The following is a 15,266-nucleotide window of genomic DNA, read 5'->3' on the forward strand; positions in this document are numbered from 1 at the left end:
CCCCAAACAAGTTCAATAATATCAAGGGCAACATACGAAATCGACTGATGAACAAAGAAGTTGCTAAGCAGGTATATTAAATAATTTGTTTTTGGTTTATTAAATACAATTATATATTGCAATTATACATTTTTGTAGTTTAAACTATAAATTGCGCAAAATTATGTTTTTGTCGAAGTGACACACAACGCGAGTTATGCTCGATTTTTTGCCGATTTTTGACACACCACGCCAAAAAGGTTGCCCATCACTGCTCTAGGACAAGGATCTCCAAATCTGGCAACTTTAAGACTTGAGACTTCAGCCCCCAGAATTCCCCAGCCAGCTACGATATAAAAAAGAGTTGAGATGTTAGAAAGAGTGCAGAGAAGGGCAAAAAAGATAATTGAGGCTGAAGGCTAAAACACATGATGAACGGCTGCAGGAATTGGGTATGTTTAGTGTAATGAAAAGAAGGACTAGGAGTGACATGACAATAGTGGTCCAATATTTGATGAGCTACCACAGACAGGGACAATATTTGAGCGGGTCAACCTATTCTCCAAAGCACCTGAAGGCAGGACAAGGAGCAACAGATGGAAACTGAACAAGGAGAGAAGTAAGGAGAAATTTTCTGACAGGGCAATTAACCAGTGGAACAAGTTGCCTCCAGAGGTTGTTGGTGCTCCAACACTGGAAGTCTTTAAGAAGAGATTGGACAACCATTTGTCTGGTATAGGGTTTTCTGCCTGAGCAGGGGATTGAAGACCTCCAAGGTCTCTTCCAACTCTTATTATTCTGTTGTTCTGTTAGTCTTAAAGTTGCCAAGTTTGGAGACACCTGCCTTTGGAGGACCAAGGAGGTCCTCAGCACAGTGTAATGGTCACTAAACAAATGGCTGTATGTTGAAGATTACCTGTAGAAGAAAAAAAACAATGGCAAAGCCACTTGGATGTGAATGAGTCCATGAGACTGATTCTCCCTTTATTTATTTAGCGTATGGCATATATATATGGACTAGCAATGTATGTTAGCATTTCATCTAGATTAGTAGCACACAATACAGTATAAATGTTAAAAAGATCTGTGTTCAAATATCAATTTCTAGGCCATCTAACCATTGAAGCACAGCATCATTTATAATAAACAAAATCAAGTACTGGTGGGATCTACACTTTGAGGTGGGATCCCATAGTCACACTGAGTGGAGGATGCTGTGCCCCACTTATAAAGTCCTGGCAGATGTTGTATGAGGTGCAAATTCTGTTCAGGATTGTCCATTGCTAACATGGCAGTTCAAATCCTGACACATTTTGGGGGGCGTTATTTATATGTCTTCCTATGACAGTGACCCATTTGGCTTTCTTTTGGGCATCGATGTTAAAGTTGTTGGGCTGATGTTGGGCGAGTGCCAGCGGGGGCCCCCTGGATTTGCATCTTCCTGCTGATTTTCCCCTTTATCACCTTGATGTAGAATGCAGCATAGAAATAGATTAAATTTAATTTAACTGCTAGGTAATTCCCTGATCAGAACCCGTACTTAGAAAGGCCCTTAGCGATGAAAGCTGGCTGAATGACTTTGGGCCTATCACACACTCGCAGTGCCTCACAGGGTTGTTGTGTGAAAAATAGAAGAAGGGAGAGATATTAGGTATGTTCTTCACCTTGAGTTATTTATGAAAATAATAAAGGTGGGATAGTTTTTATTTTAAAAAAAACATAACCTTGCTATCTGAACACACACCAAGAAAAAGAAAGACTTTAAAAATCCCAGTTGCTCTAACAGCATTCTGCTTTCATTTGTCAGAAAGACTCTCAAAGCAGTGCTCACCAAGATTTAATGGCTCTAATAAAATCATCCAGTTGCTCCTCCAATCTCCTGGTTCTTCTAAACCTCCAAAAATTCCCATTCCTCTCCTCCTGCAATTTCTTTCCATTATACACAACTCCCCTCTGCTGGTCAGCTGCAGTCCTACAATGTCAGGCATTGCTCCAACTGGATTTGATCACGGAGATTTGTTTTGAAAAATCAGTTCCTAGCAATCTAATGCTCTCACCTGTCTACCTGCTGGCTCTGTATATATGCCATTCGCCACACTGCTGACCTGCTAAGACTCCACTGTCGGAGCTCCAGGGAAGGTGAGACAAAGGGCTCTCTTTTAAGGACCACAATCCTGCTAAATTGTGGCCTACAACAACTCAGGTAGGTTCAGGACTGGTGTCTATGTCTATGGAGATTCTCAGTCATCCAGGTCATGGTTGTCCCAAAGGTGTTTTTTCAAAAGGCAACTGGAGTTTTCTTCATTTTTCCTTGAAGATGTTTCACTTCTTATCCAAGAAGCTTCTACTACAGTCAGAACTGAAGAAGCTTCTTGGATGTGAAGTGAAATGTCTTCAAAGAAAAAAAAGTTGAGTTGTCTTTCAGGACTGGTGATATGCTGTGGAAAATGAGAGTCCAACTAGCATTATTAAGCAACTTCTTAATGCATCTGGTGCTGAATATTTCAAGAGTATGACCAAGCAGTATTGGCTAGATATTAAATTCTGCCATATCCCTGGACCAGTTTCACCTGGAGCCTATGCAGAAATGTGACAAGATTCTTATCCATTAAATCCCCAAATAAATTTTTACTCTAAGTTGCCATGGCAAGGTCCAGCCAAAATCTGGTTATTCAATTAAATAGAATAACAGTTGGAAGGGACCTTGGAGGTCTTCTAGTCCAACCCCCTAATCATTAGCAGGAGGCCCTATAAACCTGTGATGGTGAACCTATGGCACACGGAGCCATGTCTGCCGGCATGCAAGCGTTCAGCTCCGGCGTCCATGCACGTGCCCTCCAGCTAATTTTTGGCCTTTGAAAGGGAGGCCATTTTCACCTGGCTTCAGGAAAGCCTCTGGAGCCTGAGGAGGGCAAAAAAATGGACCCAACACACTTCTGGTAGGCGCTTTGGGCCTGTTTTTCACCCTCCCCAGGCTCCGGGGCCTTCCCCCCCACCCCGAGGAAATACCAAACTCAGCTTGGAGGTGAGAAGTGGGGCCCGCGTGGGGGGGGGGAAGGTTGTGTGCACATGTGTATGTGGGGAGGGGGACTTTGCATTATGGGTGCTGGCATGAGGTTCGCCATCACTGCTATATACAATATCAGACCAGTGGCTGTCCAGTCTCTTCTTAAAACCCTCCAGTAATGGAGCACCCACAACTTCTGAAGGCCAACCCTTCATCTGCAGAGTCTGCAAAACCAGAAAGAAGCAAAGCACAACAAAAGAAGCCAAGATTCAAACTAATGAAATTCTGCAAATGAAATTTGGGACCCAGATGGTTTCTTATGCAATAATAGCATTTTCCCCTCTCTCCTAGTAAGCACAAATACACTATCGATTTTTCACCATTATGTGAAATATCTAAACTAAACCTAGAATTAAAAATAAACATCGCTCCCATTTTGTCACTGAAGAAAATGGGTTAAGTGCTTTTTACTTGCTTTATGGCCCGCGGTTCTTTGAAACGGGGCTTTCAAATTGCTGGGAATCCCTCTCTCCGCCCCTTCAAATCCCACCAAGACACATTTACTTGGATGGAGCTTCATTTTCTATTTTCCAGCCCTTTCTGGAATCCTTCCAATCGACTATGATTTCTGCCTGAGTCATTTGGCAGCTTCAAGAAAGCCGACTCGTTTGCGCATCAGTTTCAAGTCTTGTTTATGTGAGACTTCACAGAGCCTGGAGAGAACATCCTGGCCCATCTCTGCCAGGTTGGTGTCACCCCGTTCCAAAGTTTGGGATGCAGGAGTCTTCTGCCTGTCCTAGAGCCGAAATGGACTCCCCTTGGCCTTCCAAATGTGAGTGAACTTTATTCCCATCAGCCACAGCCCAGATAGCCAAGGGTGACGAATGATGAGGGATGCAAGCCTTCCATTCCCCACCATTTGGTCAGAACTGAAGAAGCTTCTTGGATGAGAAGTGAAACGTCTTCAAAGAAAAACAAGGAAGCCCAGTTTCCTCTCGAAGAAAAGCACCTTTGGGACATTTGTTTGGTGACAGTTTGAAATTACAACCACACGAAAAAAAGTTACAACCATTTTCACAGCATCCCCCAAGGTGACACTATCAAAATTTGGACACTTGGCAACTGGCAGGTATTTATGACGGTTGCTGAGTCTCGGAGTCATGTGAGTCATAGTTTAACCCCTGCAGTGATTCACTTAACAATTGCGGAGAGAAAAGTTGTAAAATGGGGCAAAGCTCCCTTAGCGACTCTCTTGCTTAGCAACAGAAATTTGGGGCTCCATTGTGGCTTTAAGTCAAGGACTACCCTGCCCTCCTGGAAAGCTCCTGCCCTCACCCTGATGGAGGAAGAATCCCTCATGTTTCCTGCCAGGCCTCCTCCAGGGAGCTCATCTGGCTTGAAGGCCAGCAGAGAGAGAGAGATTCAAGGCTCCTTGATAAGGGAGTTTATGACTGCAAACCCTGGAAAAGGGAGTGGCAGTGGGTGTCCAGGGCTGGTGAAGGTCCCTGGGGTCTCCTCCTCTGGCTGGACGGGGGCAGGAAGGGCAGTGAAGTCAAAGCCCAGGGGGGAGGAGAAGGAAAGGCCGTGGGGTGTGTGGGAAGCTCAAACTTCAAAATAAGTGACCCAAACAAAAAGCTGTACACCAGTAGTCCTCTATTTACAACTACAATGGAGCCCAAAACTTTTATTACTAAGCGAGACATTTTTTAATATGTTTTGCCCCATTTTATGACTTTTCTTGCTCCAGTTGTTAAGTGAATCATTGCAATTGTTAAGTTAGCAATATGGTTGTTAAGTGAATCTGACTTCCCCATTGGCTTTGCTTGTCAGAAGGTCGCAAAACTTGAGCATACGACCCCAGGATACTGTGACCGTCATTAGTATGAGTCAGTGGCCAACCGTCTGAAATTTGATCACATGACCATGGGGAGGCTGCAATGGTTGCGTGAAAAACTGACACAAATTTTTTTCAGTGCCGTTGTAATTCTGAATGGTCACTAAATGAACTGTTGTAAGTTGAGGACTACCTGCAATATATTGTGAGAAATATGATTGATAGACATCAGGAAAACTGATGATGCATACACTAAATTAGGGAGCTATAATTGTATATCTACACTTTCCATAACAAATGACAGTTAAGTGTTTTTTTATCATCAGGGCAACCTGGTCTACCCAAATATGGGAGGGAGCATAATGCTTCCATTTATGCTGTGTCCCATATTTGGGTAGACCAGGTGGCCTTGATAATAAAAAACACTTAATCTCTCCCCTGGTATAACCGACAAAGCTAGAAAAGCCCGTGACTTAGAGGTTAATACATTTACCTAATATGTAAGTAGCCTGGGTTCGAATCCCAGAAGGCTATGGCTAATTGATGAGAGCTAAATAGCTTGAAATAGATCTATACTAGTCTCCCTTTATTTCTTTGTCGGTAAATATAAATTTAACACAAACAAGAGTTAAATATTTGTGCTCATCATGAAAATCAGATACTAGGCCCATCCAATAACCAAACTGATATGATAGAATCATAGGGCTGGAAGGGACCTTGGAGATCTCCCAGTCCAGACCCTTGTATTTGTATTTGATTATTTGTATGCCGCCCTTCTCTGGGAGGACTCAGATCGGTGAACAATTCAAAGGGGAAAAAAAGGGGAACATAAAAAGACAAAATACAAATAATAAAAGTAGACAACAGTTGCACAACCATACATGTCGAGAGGGGAGGGAACTCATCACCCCCAGGCCTGCCGGCAAAGCCAGGTTTTGACGGCTTTTCGGAAGGCCTGGAGAGAGGTGAGGGTCCAAATCCCTGCGGGGAGTTCATTCCAGAGGGCCGGAGCTGCCACAGAGAAGGCCCTCCCCCGGGTAATAGCCAGGTGGCATTGGCTGGCAGATGGCACCCGGAGGAGGCCAACCCTGTGAGATCTAATGGGTCTGTGGGAGGTAATTGGCAGCAGGCAGTCTCTCAAGTCTCTCCTTGCCCAAGGCAGGAGTCCTTTTGCAGCTCTGGACAGACATTGTCCAATCATTTCTTGAAAACCTCCAGTAATGAAGCATCCACAACTCCGGGAGGGAAACAGTTCCATTGATGAACTATTCTTAGGAAATTAGTGGTCAGGAAATTTCTTCTTAATCCCAGGTTGGATCTCCATTGCTTCTTATCCTGTGGTGCTTTGGAGAGGAGATTGGACTAGGCGGCCTCCAATGTCCCTTCTAATTGTTATTCCCCCTTCCCTGTGACTATCCTTGAAGTATTGGAAGATAGCTATCATGTCTCTCCTAAGCCTTCTCTTCGTTAGGCTGGACATATTTAATTCCCTTAGCTGCTCATCATACAATTTAGCCTCCAGGCCTCTAATCACCTTTATTGCTCTTCTCTGCATTCTTTCTAGGGCATCATCATCTTTTTTGTATTGTGGTGGCCAGAACGGTAGAAAGAGACCGTTGGCTTACCTGAACGGTCGTTCTCGGGGCACTGCGAAGAGAGCCCAAATGCTGGGTTAACACAGCCTATCTGCCCTTGGACTGAGTGATGTTTTTCTTGACCACGCCTCCCTTTGCCTGCACATGCTCAATTCGAAAACGAAGGAACCGTCCTGTAATCAATTACAGTCAATACAGCCACATCGTTCAAAATACAAACACCCGGGTGGGTTTGGGCTCTCTTCGCAGTGCCCCGAGAACGACCGTTCAGGTAAGCCAACGGTCTTTCTCCAGTGCACTGCTCAGAGAGCCCAAATGCTGGGACATGCCCAAGCTATTGAGTCCCAGGGTGGGGAAGCGCCGAAGCCTCTGGCATTTCAGCCACTCTTTGTAATACTCTTCTGCCAAAGGAGGCTTCGGCTGAGGCAAAGGTGTCAATCTTATAGTTTCTAATAAAGGCCGTGGGGGAAGCCCAGGTGGCCGCTCTACAAATGTCTAGGATAGAGGCCTGGGTTGCCCAGGCTGCAGACGCTGCAGCACTCCTGGTGGAGTGAGCGGTGATTCGTCTCGGAGCCGTCTTGCCCTGGTGCTCATATGCCAGTTTGATGCAAGCACGTAGCCAACGTCCCACAGTGTGAGAGGAGACCTTGCGGCCCAGGGACGCAGGGAGGAAGGAGACAAAGAAAGCCTCTGACCGGCGGTAGTCCTTTGTTCTCTTTACATACGTGCGCACGGCCCGTCTCACGTCCAGCTTGTGCCACTCACGCTCCTTAGGGTGAGAAGGATGGGGACAGAAGTTGGGCAAAATAAGTTCTTGAGTCCTGTGAAACAGGGAGTTAATTTTCGGAGCAAATGACGGATCAAGTCTCAATATTACTCTGTCCGGGTGAACTACGCACAAATCCTCCCTGACAGAGAGCGCAGCAAGCTCGGCTACCCTGCGCGCGGATGTAATGGCCACCAGGAAGCGGTTTGATGGTGAGGTAGCGCAGACTGGTCTTTTTTTTTTTTTTTTTTTTTTTTTTTTAAAGGCTCAAATGGGGCTTTGGTCAGGGCCTTAAGCACAAATGGAAGATCCCATGACGGATACCGGTGAACAGTTGGAGGGCTGATGTTCGCTGCTCCCTTGAGAAAGCTCTTGATCTGGGGGAGCTGACTCAGCGAGCGAGAGGAGCCCTTTGCCAGGATGGTAGACAACGCTGTAACCTGGCGTCTGAGGGTGCTGACTGCAAGGCCCTTATCCAGACCCTCTTGCAAAAAGTCTAGGGTCTGGGGGATCGAGGCTGAGGAGGCCTCTATGTTCCTAGTCTTGCACCACCGTGAGAAGGCGGCCCAGGTGGCATCGTAGATTCTAGTCGTAGAGGGCTTCCTGGACGCTTGGATTGTTCGAATGACCTGGTCAGAGAATTTTTGCTTTCTCAGGAGCTCCCCTTCAAGTGCCAAACGGCTAGCTGCAGCCACTGGGGCTCCGGATGGGTGATGGCCCCCTGGCTGAGGGCAATCTTGTCCCGGGGGATTCTCCAAGGTCTTTGAACTGAGAGGCTGACCAGGTCTGCGTACCAGGGCCTTCTGGGCCAGAAGGGAGCCACCAGAATGAGGTCTGCCTTTTCGGTCAGGAGCTTGTTCACCACTTGAGGGATGAGCGGAAGTGGAGGGAAGGCCTACAGAAGTCCCTGAGGCCACGCTGACCTCAGAGCATTTGTTCCCTCCGCCTGGGGCGAGTGGTAGCGACTGAAGAAGCGTGGGAGCTGTGTGTTGTTGTGTGTGGCAAACAGGTCTACCTGTGGCTTGCCGAACCTCCTCACGATCTGCTGGAACAGGTCCGGGTACAGGCGCCACTCCGAGTGGTCGATGCGTTGGCGGCTCAGCCAGTCTGCTTCCCGGTTGCTTACGCCGGAGATGTGATCTGCACTGAGAGAAGCCAGATGACGTTCCGCCCACCTGCCCAGCGCTTCTGCCTCGAGCATGAGGGCCTTTGATCGAGTGCCCCCTTGCCGGTTTATGTGCGCTTTTGTCGCCACATTGTCTGTCATCAACAGTACATGAGCCCCTCTTACTAGAGATGCGAACTTTCTCAGCGCTAGGCGAGCTGCCCTCAGTTCCAGCCAATTGATGCTGTGGGCGGCCTCCCTCTGAGTCCATCGGCCTTGGGCTAGGTGGCCCTGACAGTGGCCGCCCCACCCCAGGAGGCTGGCATCCGTGGTGACAACTAGTCTCTCCGGCTCCTTGAACAGGCAGCCCTTCCTGACTGCCTTGGACCTCCACCATGCCAGAGACCGGATCACCTTTCGTGGGAGCCGAACCCGCCTGAGTGAGTTGCTGTTCCTGGCCCTCTGCACTGGCAGCAGGAACCACTGCAGCTCCCTGGCGTGAAGGCGAGCCCAGGGAACCACCCCCAGGCACGAGATCATTATCCCTAGGAGCTGGGACAGCTGAATGATGGGTACCGACCTGGCAAGGCTGCAGTGCTTCACTCTGCGCCTCAGGTTTGACAGCCGGTCTGGCAAAAGAAATACCTGGCAGGAGGTGGAGTTGATGACCGCACCCAGGTGCTGTATACAGGTGGATGGTCGGAACTGGCTCTTCTCCATGTTGACAGAGAAGCCATGGTACTGCAGGGTCTGCACAGTTAGAGAAACATCGCGGTGTGCCTGCTTGGTGGTGAGAGAGTGAATGATTATGTCGTCTAAATAACATTCCAGACGAACCGGATGGTTGTGGAGATGAGCCGCTAGCACTGCCAGAATTTTGGTGAATGTTCTGGGCGCAGATGATAGCCCGAAGGGAAGAGCCCTGTACTGAAAATGCTTCCCTTCCGCGTAGAACCTCAGGAACCGCCTGTGGGCCACATGGATGGGGACATGCAGGTAGGCCTCTTTGAGATCTATTGATGTCAATAGGTCCCCCTCCCTCACACAGCCCAGGATGGGGTGGAGTGACTGCATCTTGAACCTCTTGTAAGCCAGATGCTGATTTAGGCTCTTGAGGTCCAAGATGGCCCTCCACCCCCCTGAACTTTTGGGCACTAGGGAGAGGATCGAATAGAAGCCCCTCCCCTGCTGATCCCTGGGGACTGGCTCTATCGCCTCTATCTCTAGGAGATGGCAGATTCCTGCCCTCATGCGTTCCCTCTTTTCTGCGTTCCTGGGGGTAGGACAGCGGATAAACTTTCTTTGGGGAAAGGATAGGAAGTCCAGGAGAAGGCCCTTGCGAATGGTGTTGAGGACCCACTTGTCCGATGTTATCTCCTCCCACCTGTCGGCATACAGCCGTAGCCGACCCCCGATGGGGGGATCCCTGTGACTGTCACTTTCCCTTACAAAAGGGCCGGGATCCACCACTGTCGTTTCCTCCTCCTCGGAATGGTCTCCGAAAGGAAGACTGGGATTGTTTGGCACGAGCCCCGAAGGATCTGTCTTGGTGCCTATCCCCCCCTGCCTGAAAGGGCCTCTGATAGGAGGAAGGGTGAGAAGAGTGCCCTGTTTCCTGGCTCCTGTAGGGTCTCTTACGAAAGGACCCCGCCCCTTTCCGGTCACCCCTTTTAAAGGTTGCCAGAAGGATCTTGCGTTTGTCCTTGGTTTCGGTGACAAACTTGTCCAGGGCCTCTCCAAACAGAAGCCCCCTTTAATGGGGCCGATGCCAGCTTCCATTTAGCCTTCATTTCGGCCTGCCAGTGCCTGAGCCATAGGAGGCGGCGGGAGGTGATATTGGAAGCTAGAGCTCTGGAAGAGAATTTTGCTGCTGTCAAGGTGGCATCCGCCGAATACTCGACAGCGGTAATAATCTTGGTTAGCTCATGGCGCCACCTAGATTTCCTGGGCGGGGGTCTGGACCTGAGTTGGCGCAGCCAGAATAGGGTGGCCCTAATAAAAAAGGAGGCAGAGGTGGATGCCTTGATGGCCCAGGCAGACGCCATGTGTGTTTTCTGACATGCCTTTTCCGACCTCTTATCTTCTGCCTTAAGTCCCTCTAGGAGCTCAGCTGGCAGGTTGGAATTGGAAGTCAGAGACACGACTGGGGCATCTACTTCTGGGAATTTGAGGATTTCCTCCATTTTATCTTCTACTGCATATAGAGTTCTATCCCCCCCCACTGGGGTTGGTCAGGGTGCCCGGCTGTAGTCACTGGCGCTGTACCGCGTCCATAAATAGGTCTGGCACAGGAATAACCTCGGGAGTTTCTACTGTCTCTTTGAACAACCCATGCTTAAGATCCTTGGAAGTGGAAGCCTGAGAGGCCTCAGGCCTGGAAGTGGGGCCTAACTCTGTGGCCGTCATGGCTTTGTGCAAGATAGACTTGAATAATGACGGTTGAAACAGGCCAGAGAATTTTTGGCTTGTCAGGGGTGGGGTTTTCGTCTTCGGAAAGGGCGAAAATCTCCCCTTCTTCCTGCTCAGAACTTGATAACCCAGAGTGAGAGGGGCTTGAAGATGGGGAGGAGGATACAGGCTCCTTAGAGGTGGAGGCCCTAGGTTTGCGTTTCTCCTTTGGGGCCTTGCCCTTGCGAGAGCCCTTGCGCTTAATGCCTTCAGCTATCCCTTGGGAGATGGCTAAGGCAATTACCTCCCTCATTTCATCCGAAAGAGCAGGCCTTTTTCCCCTTTTTTTCTTTTGCTTACTGGGCCTGCGCTGGCTAGGCCTGCCTGAGCTGGATCCACCCTTCCCAGGGGGGAATTCTGGACAGAATCTCGTTCCTCTCCGATGGAGGAGCTAGGGGAGTTGGCGTACCCCCAAGATGCTTCAGGAGATGGATCCCTGGATGCATAGTTATCCCCAGACAAGAATTCACTGTCCCCGGGGGATTGGGCCTCACGATCAGGGGAAGCTGACTCCCTGCTGCGACGGTCTGGGCTAGGTTCTGGCTGAAGGGGCCTTGAACCTCCCTGGGATCCACTGTGGCTCTTGGAGAAGACCTTTCAAGTGAGCCTTTGTGCCCTTTGCCTTTATTTACAGAGGGATCCAGCTTGCAGCGCTTGCTGGAGGGCCCCACCTGATCCCCTAAGGCCTCCCTGCATTCCTCAGCCATTTCAGGTCCCCACGAGGCCTGGAAGATAGCTGGAGTTGGGATGGGCACGCGCTGGCCTTTGCAGTCCAAAAGCGCTGGCAGAATCTCCAGGAGGGAAGGGCCGCCTTGGGGTCGGATTTCCTTCCTCCCACCGCCCTCGGTTCCCCGAGACTTAGCTTATTTTCCGGAGGGAGAGACTAGCTGGCTTCCCAGACTAGCCCCCAGCCTCCCCGCGGCGTTCTGCAGTCGTTGAGGGCCTGCAGTCGTTGAGGGCTCGCTGAGGCTCCGTTGGCTGGCTGGGCTCTTCTTGCTGCCTTGTTCCTCTGAGCTCTGCCGCTCTGCCCAGTGAGTCGGAGCGATCCAAAATGGCGGGGGTGCGCACGCAGCCGCTTCCCGCTCTTTCCAGCCCTGAAGGGCGCGCGAAGGCTCCAGCTGTCGCTGCTGTTGCCGGGCAAAATGGAGCAGGCGAGGGAATCCTAGCAATCCGGCTCACCTGCTTTAGAGCCTTCTCAGAGCCTTGCTGGACTTTTCCTCCCCCTGGGACGCCCCTGTTCCAACAGGGAACTTGGTTTATCCCACTAATTGCTCCCTTGCTAGCCAGCCCCCGCTGTGCAAGCCTTTTCAACCCCCTGCAGTGCTTGCAATTAGCAACAGCAGGGAAAAACCCGGCAGCCCTTCTCTTAAAGCGACGGAAACCTCACTGGAGGCAAATAGACAGACCTGATGTAGAAGCGTGATTTCCTCTATCTGAGAATTTAAACGTGGTCCAAATTGGGAAACTTTTTCCAGCCTTTCTGCTCTTAGACTGGAGCTCTCCCAAAACAGCCCTAACTCGGGCGGACTGAGTTTTCGAATTGAGCATGTGCAGGCAAAGGGAGGCGTGGTCAAGAAAAACATCACTCAGTCCAAGGGCAGATAGGCTGTGTTAACCCAGCATTTGGGCTCTCTGAGCAGTGCACTGGAGAATGGTGTCATTATCACCATCACACTGATATGAGTCTTCTGTTCTCGTTTTAAACAGTGAGATGAGGGGACAAAATGAGGAATCCTTAAGCTCTAGAAGTTAAGGGTTTGCAAGACAGAAATCGTGAACATTGAATAAGGTTTTTTTTTAAGTTGAGGTTAGCACTGAATAACAAGGAGAATAAATTCTGATGATTATCATCAAGAGATTTCTCCAGGCAGACCGATTCAGACCCCAATGAGGGATGGTGCCTCTTGTCCTGAATTTGTACTCCAGGGATTGATAATGCAATTGCAAGCAGGGAGTGGGGTGGGCATTGTGCGTCTTTTCTCACAGATGCCAACGCAAGCGGAGGCCTTGGCAGATAAATTTGGGCACAAACAACTTGCAGAGTGTAAGGAGGAGCGCGTTAAGGAACAATTAAGAGGAGCAAGATTCACATGCTGAAGAATAAATGTGATGCCTTTTTTAACACACGGATGGTGGGCGTAAAGATAACACATTCCTGATGCTGTAGAACAGTCTCTGTCAACCTTGGCAGCTGGAGGATGTGTGGATTTCAACTTCCAGAATTCCCCAGCCAGTAAAATTTTATCTGGTATCTTGCAGTCTCCAAAACATGGATGCAAAAAAGAGGGGGCCAAACTATTCTCCAAAGCACCTGAAGGCAGGACAAGAATCAATGGATGGAAACTCATCAAGAAGATAAGCCACCTAGAAATAGAGAAATATCCTGACAGTGACAACAATTAACCAGTAGAAGGGCTTGACTCCAGAAATTGTGGGTAATCCATCACTGGAGGCTTTTAAGGAGACTGGGCAGCCACCTATCTGAAAAGGCATAGGATCTTCTGCTTGAGCAGGGGGTTGGAGTCAGACTAGAAGACCTCCGAGGTCCCTTCCAACTCTGTTATTCTGGTAGATTGTGTGCTGTCTGGAGAATTCTGGGAGTTGAAGTTCACATTGAAACATTGCTGTAGTATAGAAAAATGCAAAGGGGAAGGCAGAGAAAGCTAGCAAGGTTTTAATACAGTGGCCACTGGTCCAGAGATCAGTGATTCAGATGTCTCAAATCACCAAGAATATAACAGATTTCCTCTCTATGATTTTTACAGGTAAGGAAGGCACACAGTGGGTGATTCTATGAAGCTGCTCATAGTATCAACATCTGCAGGACCTACGGCTACAATTGGGACCAGAATTTCCTTTGCTAAGCAAGGTAGTACCAGAAGAACAGATTTGGAAGGGTCTTAGAGGTCTTCTAGTCCAACTCAAGCAAGAGATCTCATGCCATTCCAGACAAGTGACTGTCCAGTCTCTTCTTAAAAATCTCTGGTGATGAACTACCTACAACTTCTGAAGGCAAGCCTTCCCACTGGTTAATTGTTCTCACTGACAGGAAGTTTTTCCTTAATTCCAGGTTGCTTCTCTTCTTGATTAGTTTTCATCGTGGCGGCAGCCCCACAAATATTGGAAGACTGCTATCATGTCACCCGTCCTTCTTTTCACTAGAGTAGACATACCCAATTCCTGCAACATTCATGTTTGAGCCTCCAGCCCCCTAATCATCTTTGATGCTTTTTTCTGTGCTTTCCAAAATCTCAACATCTTTTTGATAATATGGTGACCAAAACTGGATGCAGTATTCTAAGTATGTTCTTTCTAAGGCTTTATAAAATGGTACTAATACTTCACTTGATTTTATTTTTGCTCTTTATTTATTTGTTAAGCAAATAACAACAGCAACAGCACTTAGATTATATACTGCCTCACAGTGCTTTACAACCTTAGTCAGCATCTTGCCCCCAAACAATCTGGGTTCTCATTTTACCTATCTGGGAAGGGTGGAAGGCTGAGTCAATTGTAACTTCAGTCAGTCACCAAAGAACGGTCTTAAGCACATCAAGCAGCTATCGAAATCTGAAGAAAGCGAGCAAGGACCAAATATCAACATTTGACATTATAGGTCATAGACTTGTTTAATTTTTGAATGACCTCACCAAATTCTGCAGATGAGGAATGCATAGTGGTTAGAATGCAGGATTGCAGGCTAATTATGCCGACTGCCTGGAGTTCGAGTCTCACCGACTCAAGGTTAACTCATCCTTCATCCTTCAGAGGTTGGTAAAGTGAGGATCCAGATTGTTGGGTGTAACATCCTTACGCTGTAAACCGCTTAGAGAGAGCTGTAAAAGCACTGTGAAGCGGTATAGAAGTCCAGTGCTATTGCTACCTTCCCTGCTTTCCCACTTTCCTTTCCTTCCTCCCTCCCTTCCCTTTTCTTCCTACAGAGCTCTGGTGGCACAGTGGTTAGACATGCAGGCTGACTCTGCCCTCTGCCTGGAGTTCGATCCTGACCAGCTCAAGGTTGTCTCAGCCTTCCAACCTTCCAAGGTCGCTAAAACGAGGAACCAGATTGTTGGGGGCAATACGCTGACTCTGCAAAGCACTTTGAAATGGCATATAAGACTAAGGCTCCTACTATTTGGAACACGGTGGCAAAAGTCCCCCTTTCTGCCAAGAATGCCAGAGCCTGGGTCTCTCAACGGTGAGGTGGGTGGCGCAGAAATTTAATAAACGGCATTCAGCCAAATGAGAGGCTTTTAACATGGCAACGTTGAACCTGCACAAGATAAAAATGCCAAGTTTTGTGCAGAAACTGCTTCTTTTGAGCTGAAGGTGGCACATAGCCAAGTGGTTCCAAAGTTTTCAGCTGAAAAACATAAGACTACAGGTTGTCCTTGGTCTACAATCATTCATTTAGTGACCGAAATTACAACAGTACTAAAAAAAAATTACTTATGACCGTTTCCCCCCTTTATGATGATTCCATCTTCCCCATGGTCACGACCAAAATCCACTTGGCAACTGGTTCATATTTA

This window comes from Thamnophis elegans, chromosome 12 (assembly GCF_009769535.1).
Source record: "Thamnophis elegans isolate rThaEle1 chromosome 12, rThaEle1.pri, whole genome shotgun sequence".
Lineage (NCBI taxonomy): Eukaryota > Metazoa > Chordata > Lepidosauria > Squamata > Colubridae > Thamnophis > Thamnophis elegans.